The sequence below is a fragment of the Stenella coeruleoalba genome (assembly GCF_951394435.1).
Source record: "Stenella coeruleoalba genome assembly, chromosome: 10".
Taxonomy (NCBI): Eukaryota; Metazoa; Chordata; class Mammalia; order Artiodactyla; family Delphinidae; genus Stenella; species Stenella coeruleoalba.
In genome coordinates, this window is record NC_137156.1 from 45,329,053 (window position 1) to 45,346,268 (window position 17,216).

Genomic DNA, 17,216 nt, shown 5'->3' on the forward strand with positions numbered 1-17,216 from the left:
AGCTATTATATAAGCCACAATTTTGTTCTAAAACAGAAAACAGAAGTTGGGAGAGAAAGGTCACCTAATGACTCCACTTGAGCAGCAGAAGCTTCTCGAGGAGCGCATGCGCAGTAGCTCAGTCTTCCCGCGCCCCTCCGCGCGCGGAGCGGTCTCGGCGCGGCCGGAACTACATTTCCCAGCGGCCCGCGCGGCGGGCGAGCGTGTCCGGAACTCTGGGAGGGAGGCCAGGCCCCACGGGCCTAGTGGGCCGCTGCTCAGGGGAAGCGGTTTGCAGCCCTTTCTACCGCCGGTGGGGGAGGCGGCGGCGGGGAGATGGAAGACCCAGGGTCGGAGGTGAGTAGCGGGCTGGGCCCGGCCTTGTGCAGAGTCCGGGGGGTGCTGGGCTGTACCTGGGGTCTGGGGGGCTTAGGGGGCCTGGGGAGCTTAGGGGGTCTGGGGCCTAGGAGGCCTGGGGGCCTGGGCCTGGGGGACTTGGGATCTGGGGCCTGGCGGACTAGGGGCCTGGGGGTCTGGAGGCCTAGAGTTTGGGGCCTAGAGTTTGGGGCCTGGGGACCTAGTGGGCCTGGGGGAAAGGGCCCCGCAGCAACAGTGGCCGCCCGGCTCGGGGACCGCTGCTCGGCGCGGGCGCGGCGTGGATTCCGAGGCCGACTGCCTCTTGGGGGAAGCGTGCTCCCTGCTCCTCGGAGAGAAGGGACGCGGAGGGGCCCCTGCGGTCCACGGACGCGAGCTCGGGCTCGCGGAGGCTGGGGCTTCGTTAGGTCTCCGCGAGAGCTTTCGTTCTTCGTTCCCTTAGGAAAAATCTTCCGTAAGTGCGGGGTTGTCTAGATAACCGTGTTTTGGCTTATTTTATAGATAATAGAATGTGTCCCTCCAGCTGGGCCTGAGGCGTCCGAGTAAACACCCGAGGAAAATGAAGATGACATTCAGTTTGTTAGTGTAAGTAGCGACGATATTCGGGTTTTTCCAAGTCAGAGACTATGCGTGATAAGCCGTGATGTGATTACCTCTCACCTGTTTGTTCTTCATGCAGCAAACGTGTGTGAATGTCTGATAGAGACTGTACACTGTGGAGTAGGGCATAGGAGTAGGGAATTTGCCTGAAGAGGTGTCTGAGCAGCCCCAGTAGGCATCACAAAGCCTGTGGCCTGCGGTGCGTGTTGTACCCTGAATCTCGCCTCTCCCCCTGCACTTAGAGCCTTTCATGTACGCAGGGTTGTGGTCTCCTAAGAGTGTTTTGAAATGAGACAAGAGTAACTTCTAAAAGATAGCACACAGGTTAGGGAGAAGGGGCGGCTAGTGATGAGGAATGAGGTAGAAAACCAGAAGGGCTGCAGGAACTCAACTTCTGAGCCTGTGTGTCTCCATAACGTGAAGGCGGGTGGCTTGAAGACTTCACTAAGCTCCGAGCTCATCCTGTTTACAGCACAGTCCAGCAGGCGAGGTTCACAATGAAGGGCCCGTATCACCAGGAGCATCCTGTATCTTTCTGTTTTTATTCCCTTCGGACAGTAGTTTTCAAGCATTAGTAAGTAGAAGTGTGTGGATTCCCGGGCCTCACTCCAGACCTATGGAATCAGAAATGGGAGGTGGGGCCCAGGAATCTTCATGTTGGTGCAGGGGTGTATGAAGCTGTGAACACACTTTATAAAATATTGGTTGCAAAAACTGAAGGGGGTGCTATGATACATTTGAGGATAATTTCCACCCCACACTGTTAAAGTTTTACAAAGGCTCTGTTTAAAGTAGTATCTTAGTTAGCTAGAGAATATTTCTACTGTGAACAACTCTTTTTGAATATTGTAGTTAGTTGAGGTTTGCTGTTAAAGGTGTATAATCTTTTTTAAAGGTTTGCCTGTTTAATTTTTGTGTGTTTCTTAGTTACTGTAGGTTTATGGCAACCATGTAATTGACTTGGTTTTTTTTTTATATTTTTTTTCAGTTTTTTTTGACATCTTTATTGGAGTATAATTGCTTTACAATGGTGTGTTAGTTTCTGCTTTATAACAAAATGAATCAGCTATACATACACATATATCCCCATATCTCCTTCCTCTTGCAAATGACTTGTTTTTAAATCAAACAAAATTCCCTCCCTAAAGGTTGTGGTAACATTGTTTTTATGTTCTAGTAGGGTTATATAGAAATTCTTTAAAAGATCAAGATCATTTCCTTGACATTCTTCGCCACAATAGTGCATGTGGTACTTTTTTCTTGACACTTGAACTTTTATAAATTTGGGGATACCAAGAAGGATTGTATGCTGACTTTGCCTCCCCATGTGGTGAGGAGTAAGTGATGTAGGTGTGGAAATTGAAGAGCCATGATGTCTGTTTTTGTACTGAAAAACATTTGGAAAGAGGATTGCAGGGGTCATTAGGAAAAATAATTTAGGTTCTTCCTGACCGTGGTATAAAGACAATGCATAGGATACGATGACCTTGATGGTGTTTTGTGCAGCTCTAGCTAGGCGTGACACAAGTGTTTATGATTTGTGTGCCTTATTTTGAGAAACACAGTAGGATTCTACAAAATTAAGGTTGGAGAAATAAATGGGTGTAATTTTGTGTCATACTCTCAGGATTAAATGCATAATCATGTTATAAATTCTGACTGAGTTAATATTAATATTAGCTTGTGTTAAGGTGAGGTTTAGACATCTTAATTTACATTTTATTTTAAATATAGAGAATTTTTTGTACCTTTGCATCCAGAGTAGTGTACATCCAGCTTGATAGAACCTCTTAGAAATAGCCTTGTTTACAATTAGAGGATTGAAGAGTTGACAGCTCAATAAGAAATGAATTATATGCACTGAGTGGAATTGCAGTACGAAAAGAATCTAGTAAAAATATTCCTGTTGCATTTAAATGGTGCCACATAAAAATGATCATTTAATTCTCCTTTAAACTACATTCAGATCAGAATTTACTTCCTCTCACCCCATCCTATGCTGGGTTCCATCAGGATGTGTTTATTACTATGTTTCTTATAGTACCATCCAAAAAAGATGAAATGCTACTGGGTACAATGCTCTGCTTGAGGGTTCTCAGATACAAAAAAATTTTTGTGTTCTTTTTATATCTTTTATCAAGAATGTTACTACTTGATGTATTCTGGTTTGGATTCCTTAGTTTTTTCGTATAAATCTTATTTTCCAGCCTCAGTCTGCATTATGGCACAGCATCCTCTTTGTATGCTGCCATATACATAAGCCCCAAACTAAACACAATATGCTGAAAGAAAGGAATGATGAAAATTGGGGAGTACAGAAAGAGCTCTTATCTTTGGTGTAAATTTTCCTGAAGTGCAGTGTACATACAGAAGAGGGCACTTGCTCATTATTCTCCTTGCCCTCACTCTACTTTAGTATTAAATTACCATTTGTCTGCATTGGTTTTCTTCTTAACTGATCATCCCACATTTCATACGCTCTTAATCTTCTTCTTCTTCTTTTTTTTTAAAAATAATTAGCAGTTCAAGTTTATTTTTTATTTTTTAAAATATTTGTTTATTTGGCTGTGCTGGGTCTTAGTTGCGTCATGCGGGATCTTCTTTGCAGCATGTGGGATCTTCGTTGTGGCCTGCGAGATCTTTTTTTTGTTGTGGCACACAGGATCTTCAGTTGAGGCACATGGGATCTTTAGTTATGGCATGTGGGATCTAGTTCCCTGACTAGGGATTGAACCTGGGCCCCCTACATTGGGAGCATGGAGTCTTAGGGAAGTCCTGTCTCCTAATCTTCTTGAAGCACAGCTTTAATGTGGTTCCCGTCTGAACACTACTAGTTGATTCCTTTGCCTGTAAAATAAAATGTAGGTTTTCAACTCGGGTATTTAAGGCCTGGTCTATGTTGAAGGTAGTATGTGTGTAAAGAAAAGATTGAAGAGATTTGATATTTGGTTGCGTAAGGGTATGGAGGATGAAGCAGAGATAGCAAAGAACTCCATGCTTTTGAGCTTAGATATGTAAAAGATTATTGATAACCATCCCAGTTAAAAAATACTGTACCGTGATATCTGTGTCTTTTTAACATTATCCCTGGTCTATTTCCCGTTTCCAAAGGAGTACATGGCTTTTTTCCTCTATATAGGTTTAGGCTCTTTTTGGGTTTTGTCGTCATTGCATATTGGTCTTCTCTGAATCTTTACCTCTGCTGGTTCTGTTTCTGATTATTTTGCACCACGGGTGAGGCCACCTCTTCACAGGAATTCTTGCTAATTCCAACCAAAAAACCCCTAGTGATTGTAAAGGCACATTTGGTTTGAATGATTGTTAATGACTTGTAAATTTGCTGACTTCCTTTTTAGGAGGGACCATCAAGACCTGTTCTTGAATACATTGATCTGATCTGTGGTGATGATAAAGAGCGTAGCACCTATCATAGTGATGTAAGTATATTATATTTGTGTTTCTTCAGTTGTGTCATTAAGTGCAGTATGTGCTGGAGGTGGCTTGAACTGGCTTGCAAGAATTGTTTGTTAAATTTGAGCTGATTGTTAAACATAGCCATTATTAAAAATTCAAGTATAACTCAGCCATAAGAAAGAATGAAATAATGCCATTTGCAGCAACATGGATAGACCTAGAGATTATCATACTAAGTGAAGTAAGTCAGAAGGAGAAAGACAAACACCATATGATACCACTTATATATGGAATCTAAAATATGATACAAATGGACTTATTTACAAAACAGAAACAGACTCACAGATATAGAAAACAAATTTATGGTTACCGAAGGGGAAAGATAGGGGAGGGATGAATTAGGAGTTAGGAATTTGCAGATACAAACTACTGTATATGAAGTGGATAAACAACAAGGTCCTACTGTATTTTGTAATAACCTATAATGGAAAAGAATGTGAAAAAGAATATATATAACTGAATCACTTTGCTGTACACCAGAAACTAACATAACGTTGTAAATCAACTATACATCAATTTAAAAATTGAAGTATATAAAAACTTAAAGGTAAATAGATTATCATGTTTAAGGTAATAGATGCTCAAAACTCTTCATACCCTAATATCTACACACTTGAGGTTATTTACATCTGTTGTACTGTGTGGTAGGAATATGGTATAACAATGTGCTCCTGAAGGAAGATGGAAGTGTTTACAGCAAGGTAATTGGCAAACGATTGTACAGAGCAGGGCGTGATTTATTATTTGTTGATTGTCTAAACTGAAGGAAGTGATGGATGAAATGTTAATGCAGATTAAGCCTAAAAACATGTCTAACTACTAGGCTCTATGCTATACAAAACATTGAGGAAATCTTGCAGTATTTGAAAACTCTTCATTGAGTCAACAAAGATGTTGATGTTATCATTGATGAATGAGTGGAGTTCTGATATACATCTTTTTTTACATTTTTCTTAATAATGTAAATGAAAGTATCAACCACTCTTCACACTAGAACTATACTTGTAAATCATATGAGCAACTTTTCTGTTGAATTGGGTGATCATCAAAAGTTCAGTCAGATTTTGTGACCTTATTATTGGCTATAGAATTTAAAAAACTGATAGTGCATTTTTCAAGAAATAGCAAGTCATATTGAAGTTATAGGTATAAACTGAAAATCAAGGTAACTATTCTAGTTTAAAATTAATTTCTAAAATTATATAAAGAAATCATTAACAGAAGTTTTTACATTAACCCTAAAAGTGTTATCGTGACTTTTACTTACATATGTAAAATTATTTTTCAGATTTTGTTCCCTAAAATGCCAAAACGACAGGGTGATTTATTGCATTTTTTAAATGTGAAGAAAGTGAAAACAGGCACAGAAAGTAACAATAGGAACAAAAACTATTGTGGATTGTCTAAGTCTAAGGAATCAAATTTCAAATATGTTGAACAACCAATCATTGAAGAAAAGCCATCATGTTCATCAAAGGAAGAAATGGATAATCTTGTGCTTTCAGATTGTTGGAATGAAAAACAAGCATTTATGTTTACAGAACAGTACAAATGGCTTGAAATAAAAGAAGGTAAATTAGGATGTAAGGATTGCTCAACAGTTCAGCATTTGGGATTGAAAGCAGTAAAGCATGTCCATGTGTCCAAGGAGTGGATTGCATATTTAGTAACCCCTAATGGCAGTAATAAAACTACTAGACAAGCTTCCCTGCGAAAAAAAATTAGGGAACATGATGTTTCTAAAGCCCATGGTAAAATTCAGGATTTGTTAAAGGAATCAATTAATGACTCAGTTTCTAATTTAGTGCATAAACAAAGTAATAAAAATATTCATGCTACTGTGAAAGTTTTCAATACTGTTTATAGTTTAATAAAACATAATAGACCTTTATCTGATATTGAAGGGGCAATGGAATTACAAGAGAAAAATGGAGAGGTCAGTTGTTTAAATACACGATACAGTGCAACAAGAATAGCAAAGCATATTGCAAAAGAAATGAAGATGACGATATTTAAGAATATTATAGAAGAAAATGCCAAAATCTGTATTGTAATTGATGAGGCATCCACAGTTTCAAAGAAAAGGACCTTCGTGATTTATCTCCAGTGCACAGTTCAATCGGTTCCTGCACCCACTATGTTATTTGTTGCTTTGAAAGAATTGGTGTCAACCACAGCAGAGTGTATTTTCAATACATTATTGAGTACTTTAAATGATTGTGGTTTCACTAATAAATATTTGAAAGCAAATTTAATTGCATTTTGTTCTGATGGTGCTAATACAGTGCTGGGAAGAAAGTCTGGAGTAGCTACAAAGTTGTTAGAAAATTTTCCTGAAATCATCATTTGGAACTGTTTTAAACCATCGATTGCACTTGTCCCTTGATGATTCAATATCTGAAATAAAACAGGTGAATCATTTAAAAATATTTCTCCATAAAATTTATTCTAATTATCATCAATCTAATAAAAATCTAAACAAGCTTTTAGAAAATGTAGCTAAAGATCTTGAAACTGAAATTGTTAAAATTGGCCGGATAATGGGACCAAAATGGGCAGCATGTAGTTTACAAGCTGCTACTGCTGTATGGCGTGCATATCCTGTATTATATATGCATTTTTCTCATTTTCATTCTGGTTTGGCAAAGAGATTAGCTAACATTAATTTCTTGCAAGACCTTGCTTTAATGATTGACATTCTTGAAGAATTTTCACTACTTTCAACTGCATTACAGTCAAGCTCAGCTAACATTCAGAAAGCACAAAAATTGATCAAACGTACCATAAAAGCCTTGGAAAATTTAAAAATTGGTGCTGGAAAGCATGAATCTCAAATTGAAGGTTTGATTAAGTCAGATAAGTTTAAAGATATTCCATTTAATAAAAATAATAAATTTAATGCCCTTCCTAGGAGCATGTTACTAGAAAATATAATTCAACACATGAACTTACGTCTTTTATCTGACAGGAACCATGATGAAAGTATTTTTAATTATTTTGATTTGCTAGAACCTTCTACATGGCCTTATGAAGAAATAACTTCACCATGGATAACTGGTGAAAAAAAATTATTTCATTTGTGTGAAATTTTAAAATTCGAAGTTGATTTGAATGATTTTCAGGAATTTGTAAATAATAATGTAAAGTCAAACAATGTTTCAATTCCTACAACCGTACAAAAAGCTAAAAGATAGCACCATTGCAGTCAATAGTGCTGAAGCTGAAAGAGGTTTCAGTTTAATGAACATAATTTGTACAAGGGTGAGAAATAGTTTAACAGTAGGTCATATATCAGATTTAATGACTATAAGTTTGTTGGGAAAAGAGTTAGCTGTTTGGGATGCAACTCCCTTTGTAAAATCCTGGTCAAATTGCAATCACAGATTAGCTACAGATACAAGAGTTTGACAAAAGTCAACAAAAGTCTATGAGAATCAGTTGGCTATATGGAACGTACAAGAAAGAGTATTGTGTGGGAATTCCCTGGTTAGGTCTTGGCGCTTTCACTGCCGTGGCCTGGGTTCAATGCCTGGTCAAGGAACTAAGGTCCTGCAAGCCGTGTGGTGCGGCCAAAGAGAAAAGAGTATTGTATATGATTTTATCATTTGTAAATTGTATGCTGCACATCTTTTAAATGCATACATTTTTATTTCAAAAGCCAGTTGTTAAACATTATTCAGCACGTTGCTGTTTAAAAGGCATTCTCCAAAGAGATAAAGTTGATTGTTTTTAGGAGCAATGGGTTTTTAGAGGTTGGTCCATGTCTGCTAGAGTGAGCCAAATACATATTTCAGGGAATCCTATACAGAACATCCAACAATTCCATTTTTGCTTTGTTTTATTTTTTTGTGAGGATACGAAAGAGTAATATAACCCAAATAACTTCTGAGCCCTGGAAGTTATATCAAATAAAAGAGAAATGGAATAAAAACTGCAAGCCTTGTGACTTTTGCCTTTCTCATTTCCAGATCTGCACTATCTAATATGGTAACCACTAGGACCATGTGGCTATTAAGCATTTGAAATGAGTTCAGTAGGACTAAGAAAGTAGATTTTTAAATTAATTTTAATTAAACATAAAAACTAAAGCAGTGTGAAATATTTTTGTTGAACTCAACTTATTTGTTTTTTTAAAAAATACATTTAATTTTGTTATCTTGCTTAAGGTGTGATTGTTGGAATGTGCTTGTCAGACTCCATGTGCTATGTCTGGTATTATATATAAACATCACTGATTGAGTTGGTGTTGGATTCAATGTAAATTATTTTTTACTATGAATCAATGTAACATAGTGTATTTATCTGAATATTTTATGCTGACAACAGGAATTACAGTGATTACTTCTGTAAATCATAGTTGATAATTGATATACTTGTTTTACTTACTATTTTTCTAGTTTAGACATGAATATGAACGAACTTTAAATTTTAAAATGAAGGCATACTGAAAAAGCAGCAAGTAGAACTGCAGAAGCTAGTCCTACAACTGGGACAGTAAACAAAGACTGGAAGAAGGTATGTTGCAGATTTCACAGTGAATGACGATTGCAGTTTGTTGTGACAGAGAAAAACAAGCTATAATTTAACAAAAAATAAGACAGTAAAGGAACAATATTGAGACAGTTCCAGCAAATGCATAATGAATGGGTGAATGAAGTTACCTTTCAAAAGTCAAAAAAGAATTGAAATTTAGTCGCCTGAAATCACAATGAAATGTCCAACAGAATTTTTTTGAACAACTTTTAAAAGGATTGAGTTTGTTAAGTTTGGCCAGATATAAAACAGCTTGGATTCTTGCATGAAAAAGAATTAGTTTTAGATAGATGGAGAGTAAAGTTCATTATTTCAGTTATAGAAATTGTTAGAAATTTATGAGTTAAAGCCTAAAAACATCTTATAAAAAAAGTACAGTCTTCAGTTGTCACCAAATGTTGCTTGTAGAATACAGGAACTTTTAACAATATTAAAGATTAATTGATTCAAAATCTGAAAAATTACAAGTACTTTTCTTTAGCTTTAGATGAGTTATGTAATAGAAAATGTGCTGTCCAAGTAATACTTGGATTGCGTTTTGTCTCATAGGACTTAAAAATTTACAAAGAAATAATTTCAATTCATGACCTGTATAGCTATATTTTAATCTTTAAATTATCAAAAGAGTTTCATCTAGATGAGAAAAAAGTACTTCTTGTCACAATAAATGGCATTCCAGCTAGGTTAGGTCAAAAGTCAGATTTCACTGGAATTTTTAAATGAGCTTGGTGTTTCCCCTATTTCTTCATTCCACTGTGTGGTACAGTTTGAGAGTACTTGTGCTCAGTTTTCCGAAATGATCTCTATGATGCTGTCATGGGTACAGTTGTTACGTGTTAAGTGCTATGAGTCAACATCAGCTTACAGGATTGCTGAACAAATGAAAAGACAATGAATTTAGTGATTTGTGTACTCTGCCAGTTGGTTGAATTGTGGAAAAGTTCTACAAAACTTAACTGTACCGTTAACACCAGTTCAAGATGTTCTTGCAACAACAGAAATGCTAGCCAAATATTTAAATAATCAAAGAGAAAATTGGGCCATTTGTTTTCTGCTCAGTATTAAACAGAATATGAATGATCTAAATTTGAAGCTCCAAGTAAGGGAAAAAGCCTACTTGTGCTACCTAGACAAGTACTAGAATTTATTTATTTATTTAAAAAATTTTTAAATATTTATTTATCTTTGGCTGCATTTGATCTACATTGCTGTGCGCGGGCTTTCTCTAGTTGCAGTGAGCGGGAGCTACTTACTCTTCATTGCAGTGCGTGGGCTTCTCATTGCGGTGGCTTCTCTTGTTGGGGAGCGCGGGCTCTAGGCACGTGGGCTTTGTTGCTCTGCGGCACATGGGATCTTCTTGGACCAGGGCTCCAACCCGTGTTCCCTGCATTGGCAGACGGATTCTTAACAACTGCGCCACTAGGGAAGCCTCTAGAATTTATTTTGAAATTGAAACTTTAAAAAATAAAAGTCAGAATAACTTTACACATTTTTCTAATATGAATTGGTATGCATAAGATTTTAACTGTTTTTGGCAGGTAAATTTACTACAAAAACTACAAGAAAAATTTGAAAAATGTTACTTATTGATAAGTTTAGAGTTGCTTTTCAATTTACTCAGTAACTCTGAGTTCAGTGTTAGCAATACTGAGCTGACACAAGATTTATTGAATTTACTTAACTTGGACAAATGTAGTTTTCAAACTGCTGTGCTTTTGCTCTGAAGGCAAATCAATTTTTTTAAAACAGATAAACAGGATTTTTCCAGTGTGGATTTAAAAAGTAAAGGAAAAATTTTCTTTCAGGTACTGGCAAACTTAAATGTGTTTGGAACAGTATGGGTATGTGAATCTACTTTTTTCAACTGTAAGTTTTATGAAATTTATGTATAGATGAAGTATTTGTGATGAAAAAGGCATTCAGATTAATTGAGATGAGCTTTAAGTATAAAATACACATCAGATTTTAAAGACTTAGCATGTAAATCATCCCCATTAATAACTATATTGATAACATGTTGAAATAATATTTTGGAAAAACTGAGTTAAATAAAATATTAAAATTAAATCCATCTATTTATTTTAACTTTAGAATTACATATGTAATTAGAATTACATTATAATTCTGTTGGACAGTACCCTGTATCTGATGGTACTCTCAAATCTGGGTTTCTCTAATCCAGACCTCACTCTTGACTTCAAGATCCATAGTCAAATGCCTTATCATTTTCACGTGTTGTCCCATAGGTATCCAAGCTGAATATGTCCAAAGCTGAACTTATGCCTCACCATATGTGTTTTGGAGAATGGCATGACTATCCACCTAGTTTCTCAAACTTGAAACTTAGAAGATATTTGAAACCTTTTCTTTATCTTGCCTTTTCTCTCTCACCTTTTAAATATCTCTGAATCTATATTTTCCTCGCTATCATCACTGCCCTTGTTTCTCTTGCTTAGAGTACAATAATAACTTAATAACAAGTCTCACTACCTTCATTCTTGTCCCTTCCTAATCCATCCTCCACAGTAACTCAGGAATGGCTATTCTGAAATACACATTTATTCTTATAACTTTTATTGGTCAAGAAGACATTCAGACTCATGACAGAAAACCCAACTAAATCACTTGAATGGACTTATCATTTTGAATAACAAGAAATCTGGAGATGGCTTCAGGCTTTGCTTGAGTAGCTCAGTGGTATCATTGCTATGTTACCTGGGATGATTTTGGCCTTTCCGTTAGGGTTATAGCATGACTGGCACAGTTTTACACATGCTGGATTTAAGGCAAGAAGGCAAGGGTTGGAACAAGCCCTGGATATCAAAAAATCAAAAGGTTTGCCAGAAGGCTTTTCAAGTAGATTTGCATTTCACTGGCAAGAACTGTATCAATGTGGCCATCCCTCATTGCAGTAGAGGCTTGGAATGTGAATTTTTACCTTTCCTAGCTTCTGTAATAAAGGTAAGCAAGGGGGGCAAGGGGAGTGGATGGTAGTTTAGCCAGTCTGTGAGGTTTACCATTTTTCTCCCCTACTGAAAATCCTTCACTAGTTCCCCACTTTCTTCAAGAGAGTAAAGTTCAACCTTTCTGGTTTCCTTATAGTAAGAGTTCATTTTTTTTGTCATTTTCCCCTACTAGGTAGTGAGTTTCTTGAAAAGAGTGTATAACCCTGGTTATTAGCAATGACTAGCACATAGTAGAAGCTCAGTAAATGCTTGCATAGTATTGGACATTTCCTACATATCAGTTCTTTTTTTTTTTTTTTTTTTTTTTTTTTTTGTGGTACACAGGCCTCTCACTGCTGTGGCCTCTCCCGTTGCAGAGCACAGGCTCCGGACGCGCAGGCTCAGTGGCCATGGCTCACGGGCCCAGCCGCTCTGCGGCATGTGGGATCCTCCTGAACCGGGGCACGAACCCGTGTCCCCTGCATCGGCAGGCGGACTCCCAACCACTGCGCCACCGGGGAAGCCCATATCAGTTCATTTTTATGAATCGTTTACATCTCCAAATTTTCCTATTTGCCAGTGAACTTCTAAGGGAAATAAGATACTCTTTTGTTTTAAATTTCAGGTATATAGTTACGCCTTATATAACCTTTCATGTTTACTTTGAAGAGAAATTGAGGTACTCTTAAAAATGAGTTGAAAATATTTCCTGTTTTTTTAATATTGTAGAGATTTCAGGGTTTGGACAGAGTATTTTCAACAAGATTTTTATATTAAGCATTTTTTAAAAATTGCAATTGCTAGTGTGAAAAACAAAAACATCTTATAACCAACTTACCTTATAATCAGTACTGCTACCTGGTTTATTGCTTAAGTTTGTGTTTTAATTTACAAGCATGTTGGTGCCAAGTGATATTTCTTTACTTGTCATGAGTTAATGAGGAAGGTGAGGAACAGTCTTAATATAAAATTTATATTCATCCACATTAGAGGAAAATGGTGCACTTTGGTAATCCTCAAGTTTTGAGAAGTGGTGCCGATTTGACCAAAAAGCATGGGAATGGTTAAATAGGCAAATATAAAATACCATTTTTTCTTGTTGATTTCTTTAAAAGAAAGCAAAAGTTGTAACATTATTTTGTCATTTGTACTAGACACATGACAAGTAGAGCAGGGGTCCCCAACCCCTGGGCCATGGACTGATACTGGTCCGTAGCCTGTTATGAACTGGGCCGCACAGCAGGACGTGAGCGGCGGGTGAGCGAGCAAAGCTTCATTTGCCACTCCCCATTGCTTGCATTACCGCCTGAACCACCCCCCAACACACACACAATACACCCCCCCCCCCCCCCCCCGCCAACGTGGAAAAATTGTTTTCCACAAAACCGGTTCCTGGTGCCAAAAAGGTTGGGGACCGCTGAACTAGAGCATAAAATAGTAGGGGTTAGGTATAGTGAAGTATATGGTTGCAAAGTTTCTATGTATTACATGAAGTGGTACAATATTAACTACATAAAAAGAAAAGATTGTATAACTAAAAAATATAAATAAAATGGAAGTTTTAAAAATGTTTAAATGTTTTTTTAAAAGGCAGGAAAAGGTACAGAAGAACAAAACAGTGAGTACAAACAAAACTTACAATTATGTTTAAATATAGCCATAGCAATAATTACATTAAATAATAATGGTCTGGACTTCCCTGGTGGTGCAGTGGTTAGGAATCTGCCTGCCAATGCATGGGACACGGGTTTGAGCCCTGGTCCGGGAGGATCCCTTATGCCACAGAGCAACTAAGCCTGTGTGCCGCAACTGCTGAGCTTGCATTCTAGAGCCTGTGAGCCACAGCTGCTGAGCCCACGTGCCACAACTACTGAGGCCCGCACACCTAGAGCCTGTGCTCCGAAACACAAGAAGCCACTGCAATGGAAAGCCCTCACACCACAATGAAGAGTAGCCCCGGTCGCCACAACTAGAGAAAGCCCACACGTGGCAACGAAGACCCAACGCAACCAAAAATAAATAAATTTATAAAAAAAATAAATAATGGTCTAAACACACCAGTTAATAAGGCAGAGATGAACCAAAATGAATAAATAGCAAGACCCAATAATGTGTGTCTAGAGGAGATAGATATAAAATCAAAAGTTGAGGGTAAATGGGTGGGGAATGTACTTTGGGATTCCTCCTGCTATGTACTGGAAACCCTGAACATTGTTTATAAACATAAGAAGACTGAAAGATGGAGAGAAGGCAGACCAGCTATGAACGTTAGAACTCACAGAATGATAGAATGGTGAGTTCCCTGAGTTTTCTATTTGCCTCATATCCCAGGCTTGGAGCTGAAGAAGCTAGCAACCTGGAAATGCCAATGGATGCAGACAAGAAAGCCCTGCAAAAAGCCTGTCTTCTCTTCAAAAGATCAGGGAGGGGCAGGTTAGCAAGACAGAAAACATATTATTTTACACAATAACCTCTCTGCTTCAGCCAAATACCACAGAGAACACTGCAGCTTCACCCAAACCACCAAAGGCCAAGTGGGGAGCCTGGACTTCCACCTTTGCCAGCTTATAATGAAGTACCACTGACCTGAATCCCATCCCACTGGGCTGATGTCAGAGGAGGCCTAATGGAGAGTCATGACGTTTACCTTTGCTCAGCATTAAGGAGCCCCTTCCCCCAACTTCAGGTATTAACAGAAACTAACTAGGGAGCTTGGACTTCTTTACTACCTGGTAGTAACCAGGCAACAAACAACATCCCCCTTTCTGCTCCTAAAGTGGTGTCAGCGGAAACCAACTGAAGCAGAAAATTTGTGATCTAGAGTCTCATAATATAATAACCAATATGTCTATGTCTGTTTCAATAAAAAGTCACATGTCATTCCTAGAACCAGGAATATCTTGAGTGAAAAAGACAATAGATACCAACACTGAGCTGCCATAGATGCTAGAATTATCTGACACAGATTTTAAAGCTTCAACAAGAAATTAAGACGTGTTTTTGAAATGAATGAAAACATAGAATGTCTCCGCACAAAAAAGAGGAAGTCTCAGCAAAGAAGTAGAAGATATAAAGAACCAAATGGAAATTTTAGTAATGAAAAATACAATAACCAAAATAAAAAACTTAATGGATTGGCTCAAGAGAGGAATGGATGGGACAGAGGAAGGAATCAGTGAAGTTGAAGGTAAACAATAGAAATTACACAATCTGAACAAGAGAGGAAATAGACTGGGGCAAAAAAGAATCCAGCCACAGGTACCTGTGGGACTATAACAAAGAAGCTAATATTCATGTCATCAGAGAACCAGAAGGAAAGGAGGAGGGCAGGGCTAGAAAAGTAAGATACATTGTCTGAAAACTTTCCCCATTGAGCAAAGACAAATCTCAATTCAAGAAGCTGAGTGTATTTAAGAAATACACACCAGTTACAAAGTCAGATTTTGTAAAACTAAAGACAGAAGTCTTGACAGCACTGAGGAAGAAAGGCACCTTACATATAGAGAAAAATAGAAGAGGCCAGAAGGAGGCACAACATTTTTCAAATACTGACAGAACTGTCAACATAGATTATCTGGTGAAAATATCTTTCAGGAATGAAGGAGAAATCAAAACATTCTCAGGTGAAGGAAAACTAAGGAAATTTGTCATCAACAGACCAATGCTAAAATGAACATTTAAGGGAAGTTCTGTAAACAAACGATTAAAGGAGGAATCTGGGAACATCAGGAAGGAAGAAAATATAGTAAGTAAAAAGGGTAAGCATGAAGCAGTATTGTGTTGTTTGAAAGTGGACTTAGATTTGTTGTAAATATATGTTGCAAACACTAAGAGAAACCACTAAAATATTTTTAAAAAATTTTTAAAGTATAATTGATATGCTAAGAAGATAAAATTTAAAAAATTTTTAAAGTATAATTGATATGCTAAGAAGATAAAGAAGATAAAATGCTCAATTAAAACCAGAGAAGGGAGAAAAGATTGGAAAACAAAAACAAAAGCAAAAACAAAAAAAAGGGGACTTCCTGGTGGTCCAGTGATAAAGAATCTGCCTTCCAGTGACTGGGACACAGTTTTGATATCTGGTTGGGGAACTAAGATCCCTCGTGCTGTGGGGCAGCTAAGCCCACACGTCACAACTACTGAGCTCGCCCGCCTCAACGAGAGAGCCCACGAGCCGCAGACTACAGAGCCCACGTGCTTTGGAGCCTGCACCACAACTAGAGAGAGAAAGCCTGCACACTTCAACTAGAGAGAAGCCTGCGTGCTGCAACGAAGACCCAACGCAGCCAAAAAAATAAATGAAATAAATATTTTTTTAAAAAAACAAAAAAAAGAAGGAAGAACAAGGTAACATGTAGAAAAGTTACAAATGTAGTATATGTTAATCTGTCTATACCAATAGTCACTTTATTTTTATTTTTGGCCACACCACACGGCTTGCAGGATCCTAGTTCCCCAATCAGGGATTGAACCTGGGCCCCCTGCAGTGGGAGTACAGGGTCCTAACCACTGGACCACCAGTGAATTCCCCCAATAGTCGCTTTAAATGTGAATGGTCAAAATATACTAATTAAAAGAGATTGTCGAGTAGATTAAAAAAAGTAAGAACCAACTGTGTGTTTTCTACAAGAAATATTTAGGTATAAATCCAACAAAATATGTGTAAGGGAATATATGTGTTAGGAAATATATATGTAAGGAAAAATTGTGTACAGAAATGTATGAGGAGAACTAAAATTCTGAAGAAAGAAATCCAAGAAGATCTAAGTAAGTAGAGAGATATTCTGGGTTCATGGATAGCAAGACTCAATATTGTTAAGATATCAGTTCTTCCAGTTTGATTTGTAGATTCAGTGTAATCCAGATGAGAATTCTAGCAGGTTACTTTGTGGATATCAACAAACTGATTCTAAAGTTTATATGGCAAAGCAAAGACCCAGAATAGCCAACACCGTATTGAAGAAAAAGAGCAAAGTTGGAGGAGTGACTACCCAGCTTCATGACTCACCAAAAATGACAGTTTGGTAGTGACAGAGTGGGCAAATAGATAATGGAACAGAACACAGGACCCAGAAATGGATCCACAAACATACAATCAGCTGACCTTTGACAGGAGCAAAAGCAATTCAACAAAGAAAGGGTAGTCTTTTCAACAGATGGTGCTGAAACCACCAAACATCCACATGCACAAGAGTGCTGTGGTGCTTCCAGAGCATAGAGTACTACTCAGCAGTAAGGAGGAACAGATTTTTGTTATTTAAAACAACTTAATTCTGAGCGACAGAAGTCAATCTCAGAGGATTACGT

The 17,216-nt window shown here is 37.7% G+C and overlaps 1 protein-coding gene across 7 annotated transcripts in view; it reads left to right on the forward strand.

Moving 5' to 3' along the window:
- The first annotated feature begins 207 nt into the window (after nt 1-207).
- ZNF451 (zinc finger protein 451) overlaps nt 208-17,216 on the forward strand; it is a 123,271-nt gene continuing 106,262 nt past the window's right edge. The window contains exons 1-6 of one of the 7 annotated variants that reach the window (XM_079933583.1): nt 208-336; nt 856-939; nt 4,311-4,391; nt 8,826-8,943; nt 10,767-10,802; nt 13,497-13,524. The gene's annotated coding sequence lies outside the window, so the exon portion shown is untranslated. Of the gene's footprint in view, nt 337-855; nt 940-4,310; nt 4,392-5,716; nt 6,000-8,825; nt 8,944-10,766; nt 10,828-13,496; nt 13,525-15,500; nt 15,652-17,216 lie in introns of all 7 variants that reach the window. The other 6 variants (XM_079933578.1, XM_079933584.1, XM_079933581.1 and 3 more) reach the window with 6 other exon arrangements.